The sequence below is a fragment of the Cyclopterus lumpus genome, chromosome 3 (genome assembly GCF_009769545.1).
Source record: "Cyclopterus lumpus isolate fCycLum1 chromosome 3, fCycLum1.pri, whole genome shotgun sequence".
NCBI lineage: Eukaryota > Metazoa > Chordata > Actinopteri > Perciformes > Cyclopteridae > Cyclopterus > Cyclopterus lumpus.
In genome coordinates, this window is record NC_046968.1 from 19,278,170 (window position 1) to 19,291,712 (window position 13,543).

The window sequence follows — 13,543 nt, forward strand, 5'->3', positions numbered from 1 at the left end:
TGAGATAAACCAGTTGAAAGGGTGAGACTATAATGTGGAATTACTGAAGAACTGGGATGTCTGTTTTACAGTGTGATATGCCTATATGATGCAAGGAGAGACAGCTAGAGGTTTCCAATTGCAAATGGATGAGCTCGGTTTCACAAAGCTTTATTGATCTTAAGCGTTAAAGGCTGTGTGTATCATTTTCTGCTTTCATTTTGTGTCAATTTTGCAATTAAACTGTTTAGAGAGAGAGGAGAGGCGTGTGATATCATCAGCCTGTTGAATAAAGTAATATCTAATCTAATCTATTTACCTGATTAATTGACCTCCCTCACACCTTATCGTTTAAGTAAACTGAAGGCTAACCAATCCCCACAGTGAATAACATGCACAATAACTATGCTATAATCTAATTTAACCCTTACTAAAATGAAAACTCTGTACTGGTTGCAGATATCTTTAAGGCCTTTCGGTCCAACCGTTAATGTTTTCTGCTGTTCAATCTTGCACATAGTCATATTGATTTCACATTAGACCACTGAGCTAAAGCTATAGGATAAACAGCACACTGTCATGGTTTAATTACTTGCACAAAAAGAGAGAACCATCATCCACAGCAGCATTTTTTGCTTAGATGTGTTTGCATTGCATTTCATATATTTGCAGCACTCACTCTTTGTCTATTTCTCATTCCACAACAAGGCCCAAACCAACGATAGCGTCTCATTTCCCCCAAATAGCATTTTCCGTATTAGTGTGTAGTCATCGTTTGCTGTGTGCCAGTGTTAAGCCTTCATTATTTGACTGTCTGGGTAGCTGCCGCTATTGATTTCCTGTTTCTCAATTCTCTAAACAGAAGCCAAACTGTGCAGCTTCTATGGATCTCCCCTCTCTCTCTTTCTCTCTGCCTCTCTCTTCCCCTGACTTTCTCACCTCCCCTTCATCTTCCAAAGCTTTATCTCTCAACTGTCCTCTCTTAGCTTTCCGCTCTTTCTTACTCATTGGTGTAATGTTCTGCTCTACTTCTGTCGCTGGTACTGTATCCATGGTCGGTTCCCGAGACCCAGAGGTTAAAAAATTTGAATCCAGTTTGGACCGAAGAAGCAGCTTTGACAGCTGCAGCACAACAAGCAGCGAAACATACTGTCCGTGTTGTGCTTCAGTGGATTCAAACAACCACATTGGCTTTTTGGGGGCAAAATATCCCCTTTTGTCGAATTTTTCTGACATCTCATTAAAATCGGTCACTGTAATGAGTAGTAGTGTAGTAGTGCCACGTATTGTCCAGTAAATATGTGCTTCAGTATTTCCATGCAATGAAAATGACAAAATAACATGCAACATATTAACTCTGTTTGAATAACACTACTCGGTCTGATTATCAGATCCTATGATTTGACATGAAACCCTGCATTGCAGACTTGGGGTGTGGAGTTTAAAGGATATGCACATTTACCAGGCAGGGAGGGTCGAACAGAATATGCCATGAAGTTGCATTACAGTAATGTTAGGGGATGGTTTCAAAAAAATGTTGGAGCTTGACCCATGACTAAAAGTCAGGATGTCCTAGCCTCTGCTTTACCAATGTTGCAATATTACGAGATTGGGAGCACTTTATTGCCTTTACAGTAACCATGCCAACAACAGCAAAAGTGCAGGCAGAGCTAACAGTGTTTAACTGAAGGGGAACCAGAGGATGGTTGCTATGCTTTGAGACGGCATTATCAGCTGTAACCGCCATGTGAGAGCCGTGCAGAGCAACTCACGTGCACACACATGCTCCAAAAGCACAAGCAGCCGTCCCGTCTATGTCAACAAAGAACCGGGAAGCTCTGATAACAACAAACACAAACGGCGAGTGACTGGATTCTCTGCTCAGGAAGACATTACTCCACTATTTTTACTTTACATAGCAAATAGTTGTTTGCTGCTATATTAAAGACAGTGCTATATTGTGATAGACTGTCCCTGCAGCGCTTGCCATCATTTCGAGCATTAGCTTTGCAAAATCCAGTTTCCACTATGGGGGTTGAATGATTATATTTCCAAAAAGAACTTACCGGTAACACTTTATAATAACTGAACGCTGTGAAGTATGAGTAAACACTTAATTCATTATTTATAAAGCATTGTTCCACACATTCACCATTGTTAAATGAAGTATTATATGCTTCATAGGGTGCAGTTATTATAGTGTTACCGAGCCATAGGACCAGAGAGAGACTTCTCTAGGCCACTGCTGCGGTAACACTTTATAATAACTTCACGCTATTATGAAGCATTATATAATACTAAATGGTGAATGCATCATTTAGAAAGTGTGGAAAAATGCCTTATAAATTATGAATTAAGTGTTTATTCATACTTAACTAATGCTTCATAGCATGCAGTTATTATAAAGTGTTACCAACTTATCTTATCTGCCCTTAAGGAAAACTTACTTTACTTTTTAAAGCTTTGGGTAAATCCCAATATGAAGCCCTTATCGGCATTGCATTACAAAAGTGTACCTAAAGCGCGATGTCACACATTATCAGTCATAAGACATTTTGTCGGATGTTACATTGAGTCGTATGAACTTCAGTGTGCTTTCTGTTGCCGTATTGGATTAAGAAGTTGATGTGTAAAGGTCATTCTCTGCTTCAAGCGAAGTAGGGCTGGGTTGGATTGAATCCAGTAAACACACTTCTCTGTCGGGCTCTTACACGGACCGGACACAAATCATGCTGCTCGTTGATCCCAACACTACAGTCCACATTCATAACCTTGGGAGAGCATGCCAGACATTTGAAGAGAAAGTGTGGCGGCACCAGTACAGCCTCCACAGCCATGTGAAAAGAACATCACCAGCTGACTGACTGGTCTTTCTGCGACCCACAGACCCCACATTCTTTGATGTCTCAAACAACATCAGAAAATACGAGAAGGAATGTAAGTGAATTGAAGATGTTCTTACTGCAACTGGTTTTATATCTGAATCTGCTTTTGCTCATATTTATGCAGCCAAATGGAATTGATTTTAATCAGGATGTGTGCAAGTGTACATTTTGACATGTGTCAACTTAAAGAGCAGCAAACCTGTAATTGCTTATTAGTTTATTGAAATAACCAAAAGTGTGTAATTGTTCAAACAATGAATAGCAGTTTTCATTTGATCAAGCGCTACATTTTAAGGGCTTTAAGACTTATTCTATTAAGACATCATAATGTGCAACGAATATTTGATTATATAGATTCTTGACATATTTTGCATGTGTTAAAATGCATTATGCATGTTTCTTTATTACATTATTGCTTTGTGCGTTATTAAAATGGAAACTTTGCTATTACTATTGTTTTCTATGGAGGTGCTCTTTGTGGGTGTGAGCTTCCATCTGTGATCAATATTTGCAATTTACAAACTGCAACAGCGGACTTTGGATCATATAATAATAAGATTGAGAATAAATATTGCTTTGCACCAGTTATGGTCACCTAATGTCCTCAAGATTTGAGATCAGTTCACTATATGAAAAATAATTAGATTTTGAAAGATATTTGCAATTTTATTAAATTTTTTCAAGAAGGCATGCTGTTTTTTTTTATTGGAAAGCCCACAGCCATGGGTACTACCTCTATCCAGCTGAGTCACTATCCTCCACCATTAGCATCTGAGCAAAGCAGCTGCTGGAAGAACAGATTATATTTCTCAGTCACTTTATCTGCTTATAGTGCAGAACACAATACCATGGATAGATCTCTTCTTCTTCTCTCTCTTTATTTGTTTAAAAACTTTTAATGTGCGAAAAACCCTTCCCTCAAGATTGTACTTTACAGTCATACAAAAGAGAGATGTTTTCTATATTGGATCTGATCTGAACTGCCATATATTGTTGTTCAAATATCAGCACTGGGTGACACCATTTGCTTATTGGATTGCCACATCTTCTGTCTGCGAGTGTTCCTCTGGTAGCCATTGAACGTCCACTGACGCTGACCATAAACTGTAATTTGGCATTGTCCTACTGATGTGATTTTATTATGGTGATCATCCCTGTCTGTATCGCATTGCATGCTTAGTTGATCTCATCCCCCAAATGATGTTCACATTTAAAAGACATGGTTCTTGAAGGGTGCTGGCAATTTTGTGAAAACTACCCGAATGTTTACTCCTGTTGAAATGTCCCTGTCCCATTTGTGTGCATTGCACATCAAACCAGATACTTTTTGCTTTTCATTAACTTAGCTTTTGATTGCTTCAATATTCAAGCCTCTCAAAGTGTATTGGTTTTGTTGTTCTCACTGAACTGCGCACAGCTGTTGTGTGTTATTATAAAAGTGGCCTCAAAATACCTCCAGCTCAGATACTGTATGTCCTGGGTTACCCTGCTGATTCTGATGGGGCTAAAGAAACAAATCTTTCTTGATTTCTGTAAGAATGTGGAAGTATTGCGTGCCTTCAAATGCTCATTGTGTCTGTGCACCCAAAAAAATCCTTTGTAGTTTACCGTGTCTACAGTCCTTTCTGAGACTGTGCTCATGATCCATTCCCATGCAAGTCAAGCACATCAAGATATACAACTCACTGTTCCCTCTTTATCCTTTCTTTCTTTCTGTTCTTTGAGCACACATTGTGAATTAAAATAATAATAATAAGAGAACAGTACCAATTATTGCTGCACTCACATTTTGTTGGTCCATATAAAGTCACACGTGTCAAATCTGTGTATTTGTGCTGTGTGATCTATGACGGGGTAACAGCTGAGAGAAAGAAAACTCACACCAGTATGCACACACGCACACACACACACACACACACACACACACACACTACATCACCTCAAGAGTCCTTCAGCATCAGCTTTATCTAAAATACATTTTACACCACCTCACCTTTAAACAAACACACACACACACACACACACACACACACACACACACACACACACACACACAAAGAGGGTTATCTGTGGAAACCACATACATGGTTTATCAATCAGAGGACAGCTCTACAATCCATTTCCATCTCTCGCTCTCCAAAGTGGGAAACCAATCCAAGCAGAGGCCCATCTCCTGAAATGGGATCGCAGGTACCTCAGGATAAACCCCATGGAGTGAGTGTGTGTGTGTGTGTGTGTTGATGCACTGTATGTGTGTCTATATGTCTCAGTCTAAATAAGTGCATCCGCTTGTGTGTACGTGTGGACTACGAAAATGGTAAATGTCAAGTTTTTTTCAGTGATGTTAGGAAGCCATCACTCTGTAGCCTCTGAGGCTGTGTGATGCCTTTTTTGTGTTTCACTCTGGCTGATCACACAAAACAGATGTCGACATTGACCTATTTTTCTGCTATCAGCTGCCTGCACAAGAATGATTGAGGGTCATAATAAATAATAGTACCCCAGTAATCACCCCAGGTATTACTCTGCTTTGCTGAGCAGGTAACATTTATGACCCTCACCCATCGCCGAAGCATAATAATGTGCTTTGGCAGTATGCCATTGGCAATTGTTTTCATTGCAGATTACACTCTATTTTGAAATTCTGATGTGGATGGCCCAAATATAATGATTTAAATGTGCATAACTGATTGTTTTGCCCCGTAGGAGCAACATTAACAAGTTATAAACACAACTTTAACGAGTTGATATGGCAATTAGTTACTTAATTATACATATCCAGCAGTTACACCAATGGCTCAATGTGATATATCTATCAAATGTTTGGATTGCATCATGTACTTGTATACATTCTGTGTGGCTCCACCAACATGTTCATACCTAAATCACCACTGCATATGTTACCAAACTAATTCATGTTGACAGCATGTGCCAACTCAGGCATCCGCTTTTGTAAAATTAATTATCCAAAAAGATCATAAACCACCAAACAGAATTCATCAAGTTAGCATACAGACACATTTGACTGGAAAAAAAGAAACATTGCTGATTAATAATCTTTTCGATGGCCATTCAGGTCTGTAGGTAAGTTGGCTTTCTTGTCATCTCTCTTTTTCCGACCTTTTAGGTGGTCTCATGCAGTATAGTGAGTATACTGATTCATCATTCTTCATGATTATTGACATGACTTTTCATATGTGCTTTAAAACTGGGATGTTTGACTGCTAAACCTTCTGATGATGCTATGAGAGCACTGTCATTTGATGCATGTTCATTATATAAATGTTGATTGGACAGTGACAGGTATATTTGAGTTGCCCTTTTGGCTGGACGGTGGTGGACACTCGAACACAGAGAGCCTCCGACTCTCCACCTCCACTAACGACCTCAGACAAGCTGCCTCAACCAAATCATAGACAAAGACAATCAATGAATAATGACTCATAGCACACATCAGTGCTATTCATCTTCAAGTAGCCAACAATCTAGCAGACGACTTCCCCAGTGGAACCAATTTAAACTGAGAGAAATATTAACTATGTAGACTCATTAACCACAACCTTATTATGGACTCAAGCATCTCTGGCTGCCTAGAAAGTTCCCCGTGTCAATTCTATCGATAAGGAGGAACATGTTCTACTCCACTGTAGAAAAGCAATCAGATAATGAGGTTCTTAACTTAGGTAGTACATACATGGTAACAATTTGATACATCCTCAGCTAAATTAATGATAAAAAAATGTACGAGAGAAAAGCCCTCCAGTGCCCTGGAGACAGAAACATATATCGGTGCATTCAGAGCCAGAGAGAAAGCCATTTGATCAACACATGAAGCTGTGACTATTCTCCTCATTATCTAATTTGTTTTAATTGTTTTGTTGCTATCATAATTGTATTGTTCTGCCTTTTTTTTGTTCTGCTACGCACATAAAAATCCACAAGCGTGCACTTATAGAAGGTCATCATTATTTAAACTATTATTGTTTGTAAACTTTCATACGAATAATGCTCATTACATTAAAAGTGAATAGAGGGAATAGGGGGTGGGGGGCTCAGCTCGTCATTCAGTAAGCCCTGACAGCACAATCTCTCAGACCCCTCCCACCTCCCTCCCCAATTCCATTACCCAAGCAGTGATAAAATTTCCCAATGACACCCAGCACTATCGCATCCGCAAAAGGCGCAGACAGAAACATAAATTCAATGTTCCAATGTTGTAAAGTGTCTAATTTCTAATTGTTGTAATATCACATTACTGGCAGCAGGTGCTAACAATTTGCAGAGGCCAGTAGTGTGAGTGGTGTGTGTGTGTGTGTGTGTGTGTGTGTGTGTGTGTGTGTGTGTGTGTGTGTGTGTGTGTGTGTGTGTGTGTGTGTGTGTGTGTGTGTGTGTGTGTGTGGTGTGTGTGTGGAGACGGGATTGAGTTTGGAGGAAGTGGGAAAGCTAATTTATTTATCCAGAGTGATCCATGATATTAGACAACACATACCAGGTTGTGTTTCACAGTGGAGGAAGTGTGTGTGTGTGTGTGTGTGTGTGTGTGTGTGTGTGATACCTTTTCCTAGTAATATAAACTGACCTTACTTTAAGTAGCTTGGAACTTAAAACAAATCTGCAAATCATCATGAAGACAAGCAGTGATTACAGGATGTGTGTGATCAAATTAAACTATACACTTTCAAAGTATCATAAACCTTTATCGATCCTGGAGAAATGACTGACCAGACACTCTTGCTGCTCGTCCATACATTAAACTAAAGTGGCAGGTGTTCAGTCTGCTGTTGACCACTGCAGCACTACTACCTTTAGTCGTTGCTCGTGGGACAGACAGCTACACCAATTTCAAAGCTCATTCCAGGCAACCAAACAGTGTCATACCCACCAGGCGATTTCACATAATGCAGCTGTTACAGAGCATTTGACTGCATTCTGTCAAATTAAGGAATTGTGCGTGAACAGAAAACCGACTTACAGTCACTTCACCAAGCAAGGAATGTTGGTAACGGGACTTTGTAAGTTGATTGTTTAAGACCTACGTTGTAGCCTTACTGCTTACATGTCACACAGTTAAGAATGAACACACTGTCTACTGTATATTTGACTGTTTCTGAAAAACGTTTTTACTAATTAGCACTGATGAATAGATGTTAGCTCGAGGGTTTTGAGCTGACATCAAGACTTTCCACTTAGTGTTTTGCTATTAGTTGTATCTCGGACATCATAACCCTCAGATTACATTCGGCCAACAATATTCATTTAAACTCAAATTTGTGTCCGTCTTGTGGTTGTTTTGATTGTGACACACTTTTTAAAACCTTTTTAATTGGAAAATGCTGTACAATAAACAATAGACCTCTCTCGGAGGAACCACACACATTTGGTGCACACATTAATGAGATCTGAGACAATTTTTGGTGACGTCTAGATTTGAAGAGAACCCGTGAACCTGAATGACTGCACAAAAAAGAAAACAGGCTACATGTTACTGCTACATTGCGTGCATGAATGCACAGTGCTGCAGAATATAATAATTACAGAATGTGTGACGTGTGCTGGCCTCGGAGGACCAGTAATCATATAAAACGCTATATGTTGTTGTTATGCCCATCTTATTTTAGCTTGTTAGCACATACAAACAAAGTACAGCTGACGATGATGAATATCATTAGATTTTCAGGTTATTTCGTCATAAACCAAAGTATTGGAAAATATTGCACGGTGTTGAACAAAAAAAAGTATTGCACATGGCGTGGCTATTATTATTGTAAGTGTCCGATTTTTCAGCTGTCTGTGGTACATGTTGCTGGTCTACGGCTGAAGGTGCACTGAAGGGACTTTATTGATGGGCACCCAAGGGAGTGCCATGTTGAATTTGGCACAATTTGGACATGCAACATGTTCAGTATGAATAAACAAACAAAGATAATGTTAGAAACATCCCCAAAATCCATCCTTTGAATGCCACTTCTACTAATGTTGTGGACTTCGAGAAAATGGCTTTTTAATGTGATTTCTTTAATGGTTAAAGGACCTGTACCTGTATAGCGATGTTCTAGTCTTCCAACCACTCACACTACTTGTCATCATTAACCTATTCACACCCATTCATACACAGATGGCTTAAGGGGATACCTGCCTTTCAGGAGCAACTAACATTCATACATTGTCGGCAAAAATGTGGGGTTAAGTGTCTTGCCCTAGACCACATCGACATGGTCTCCGTGTCTACTCCGACATGGAGCAGAGTCAGGGATCGAACTGCCGATCCGCTGATTGAAGGTTGAGCCTGCACACCACAAAGCCACACAGTTTTTGTGATACATTGCTATTGATATGGATTTAAAGGGAATTATTAGGGCATTTAATACTTACTGAACATGCTCATTATCTAAAAGACAACACAAATTATATCACATCAGTAACTGATTACATTTGGTTAAAGATCAACAGCAGCACCTAATTATTGAAGTTCAAAGGCTTGGGGGGAAAAAGAGCACATCTCATCTCTAAAGACCATTTCCTATCCAAGCCTGCTTCATAAAGGTGAGTCTAACCCTTTCTCCTCGGGCTTTGTCTCCCTCTCTCTCTTACACTCTCACCCTTTCAGCACAAGAACAACATGAGGATTCAGTGGAGCCTGAAGACTTCCTGCAATGAGACAGCACCCTCCTCCTGCTCCCTGGCTCTCAACTCCCTGGCTTTTGCAATCCTTTCCCTGTTCCTTCATTTTGATTAATCAAACATTAAGCACTTCGATATGGTGTGATCTTTGTTCGTGAGAAAAGTGCATATCGTGTTTGAATATGATGACCTAAAATGTTTTGTTGCGTTGTTGTAATCTTTAGTAATAGGGAGATTGATCCTGCTCACAAGATCCAATCATTTATTTCTGCTTTCTGTCTCAACAACACAGGAAACCATGGTGGAGACTTAATGCACAACACTGAGATTTATTTAACAACCTCATTGTAGTAAATAATATGTTAAAAATACATATATACATATATATATATATATATATATATATATATATATATTTCTATGTGTATGCATATATACAAATATGTGTGTATGTGTGTGGGTCCTGTGTGGAGATGATGTGGTTTAATAGCATATTTATGTAATTAAGTGATTAAGATTACTTATAGGTCAATAAAGATTAGGGTGTGACTGCTCTTGACTTCCATACAGGTTAACAAATAAAGTGCCAATAAATAAATAGTGAATGGACATGGACTACCACATGAATACGTGTGCATGTACGTATATCTAGCCAGTGTATATACAGCATATTTATATTGACAGTGACGGATGATATTAAAAACTGATGCATTCAAAAGAGTGATCTTATAATCTATGACAGGTGTGTTTCATGTGTTGGTGTTACTATCTGACGTCTACGTGAATCACGTGATGATCCGACGCTTTACACTTTACAATACACAGTCTTTATGCTTTTTTCTTGCTCCATATACTTGTGCTGCATGGACGTTACAGCCGGTGTTACCCGGACTCCTCTTCACCTGCCTGGAGTGAACGTGCGCGCGTGAGCAACTGGAAGAAGAGAGTGGATCCCGCGTGTTTCTGACTGTGGGTAAACTGCGATTCGCTTGTATTTTCCCTACTCTGAGGAGAACTATTATTCCTGAGTATGAAACTTATTACACTAATTATGTTACCGGCAGCAAAATACCGTCAATTAAATCCATGCTCCACTTTCTAACCACAGCGCTAATGCCAAAGCATGGGACTAATAGCCTATTGGGAAATTACACTACATCGGATCAGTGTTTTTCAACTCGGGTAGTGACCGCAGTAACCGCACATGTGTGTGCTTTCTTTTCAGGGGCAGCTTTAGTGATCAGCCAAACGTCGTCTTGCTTTACTTTTCAGCTTCTCACTAACTTGGAATTATTCTATTGTCAGTGGTAGAATATATACAACTATTAATTCTGAAAAACTATTAATACCGCATAGTCGGTTCAAAATCATGCATTCAAATGTGTACTTCATGTGAAGTGTAAAAGAGAGGCATTATCAGATAAATCTGCAATTTAACATTAGATTTAGGTTAATTTTCAAGGTTGAACTTTCAATTATGATATAATGCTGGATAGTTTATTGAATGCATTATATTTGAGTTGCTACATTTTTAAGTCATGAACCTGTATTTCACAGGGTTTCTGAGTAGCTGTGACTTGGGTGTGTGACTCAGGACCTCAGGGTCCTGTCAAGTGTGAAGTTGTTTGTAGGGTTCAGCAGCTGCAACATCCCACAGGCCGAGCCTTTAGTCTTTTCTGAACAGGCATGTTTTAAACAGGCACTGCATTAGTTTACCTGAATAAGCGTGAACTGTGACTTACTGGTGAAAAGAAAAAGTCATAAGAACCCCAAAGTTGGTATAGGATTCATCCTTTGGGGACCATGAATGTTTGGGCACAATGCAATAATTGTCGACATGTACCTGTCTGGACAAACATGTTGGACTGACCATTATATTGCCATCCCTATAGGGCAAAGACAAACTAAAAAATAAAAAAATGTGTACAATAATTTTATCACTCAAAGTCATATACTGTGTCCACTGCTTATACCTTTGATCGTTGCTATCTCTCCAGCTTTGGCCTATTTCTCTTCATAAAATAATACACTTCTCTCTTTCTTTATATATGTAAGTGCCCTAACACTAGGATTTACTGCATCTATATTTTAAAAAAAAGATTCTCACTGGTGATCCATTAAGCTTTATTTTATCATACCTTGTTATTTAGCATTTTGTAACTGTGCAACTAAACACAGATCTTAAGCAGAAAGCTAATTATATATAGCTTTGCCATACATATTATAACAACTATCCAAAAGGAAATATTGAATCATGTAGACACCTTTGGCTCTTTACAGTGCTTGTTTAAACACGTGCTGCTATGTGTTAATTAGCTATAATAAGATGACATATAAAGCCACATTTGACATTTGCACAATGTGTTAATATGTTTCTTCTGGGTACAGCTTTGTTACTGGTGTTTCCATCCAGGGGACTTTTCTTTATTAAAAGTTTTATGGATCAACTTAATTATATAGTCGTTGATTCATTCCATGTAACAGTCACTTAAAGGAATACATACAGTAGGTTTGGGAATAAAATGGATGCTGTCGTTACTGATACATGTACAGCAGACTTGCATAAATAATTGCATCAAGCTAAATAAATATAACTTATACCATTAATTTTGTCAGAAATAATATGTTCTTATAATAAGACTCATTCATGTTAGTGACCTATACATACAGTTGTTCCCTTTTGCATTTATACAAAATATTCCCGGTACAATGACACACTTTATAGTAAAAAGAACATACAAAGCTGATACAAAATTTGATAAAATGTAAAAACATAGAGGCATAACATATGGATAGTCACAAAATTCCCAAGTGGTGGCTTTTGCCACTCATTTTCTTACATTTTCTTGGTGGCTTTTATGGTCTCAGTGGTTACCATGAACGTGTTAGTGGAACAGGTCTGTCATGCATTCATGGAGTCAGAAACAACTAAACACTTGCAATTGTGTTTCCCTTCTGTCAATTATCTTGTTTATAAGCACAGACATGCTTCCTGCCTTCGCCAGAACAAATGTAGCCTTCATGGATGACTTGCCTTCCGCATGAAGCCAAATTACTTACAGATCAAGTCATGAAAATAAAAGAGTTGTTTGGGAGTAACACTATATGTGGAAAGTAATTCTCCCAGCAGCACACAATAGCTGCTGTCAGAATATGTGCATGGGTTAACAGTGTCCAAATCATTTACAGGTCAGAGAGGGACAGAGAGCGAGACTATTAAAGTAAGCAACAACTTATTAAAAGCAACACCAGCTCCCACTGGAGTCATCTCTCCTCTCCAGTACTAATTGGAGAAAGAGATGTCACACTGTGATTGCTATTGGAAATTGAGACTCTCAGTCGATTCTCATCCCTCTCCCATAGCTGATCAACGCCTAAATAGGAAGGTCTCATCTGATGTGTGCGTATTCATTGTAGCGCTCAATTAACACATGCTAGCTACAAACCCCGGGTGGGTTTGACTCTGTTGTAGTCAAATAGGCTCTTTATCCCTCTCTTATATCTAGCTAGTCTCATCTTTGTTTTACACCTCTCTATCTTGCTTGTTCCCAATAATTGCTCAAAGAACACGTTTGTAATGTTAGAATCTCTTAGGGGATTTTAATGAAGTCAAAACCATTGTCCTAATGCTGTGGGAAAACAATCTATTAGCTGGCAAAGCATATGACATTTACTAAACAGTTTTGTCAGGTCACAAGGACAATGTAAGATGAAAAGCCGATGACTTTGAATGTTGAGGAATGTGCCTTAATAGACTTGAAACATATAATATGGATGGTTCTCAGGCTGCTAGCAGCATGCCTCTAGGTATGGCTATGTTGGTTGGCCGGTCAGCCACCACTCTGGTCCATATCTCAACAACTATTTCATGGATTGCCCTGAATATTTGTATTGAAGTTTCTGATCCCCTGACCTTTCGTCTAAAATGTTGTCTTGTTTACATGTTGTGTCTTTTTTAGCTGCTAAGCCTACATTCATGAATCCCCCGGCCTTCACAGCAGGGAGGTGTGTGTGAACCCCTCTGCTTCGTTGTCAGGACCGGACTTTTGCAGCGTTGC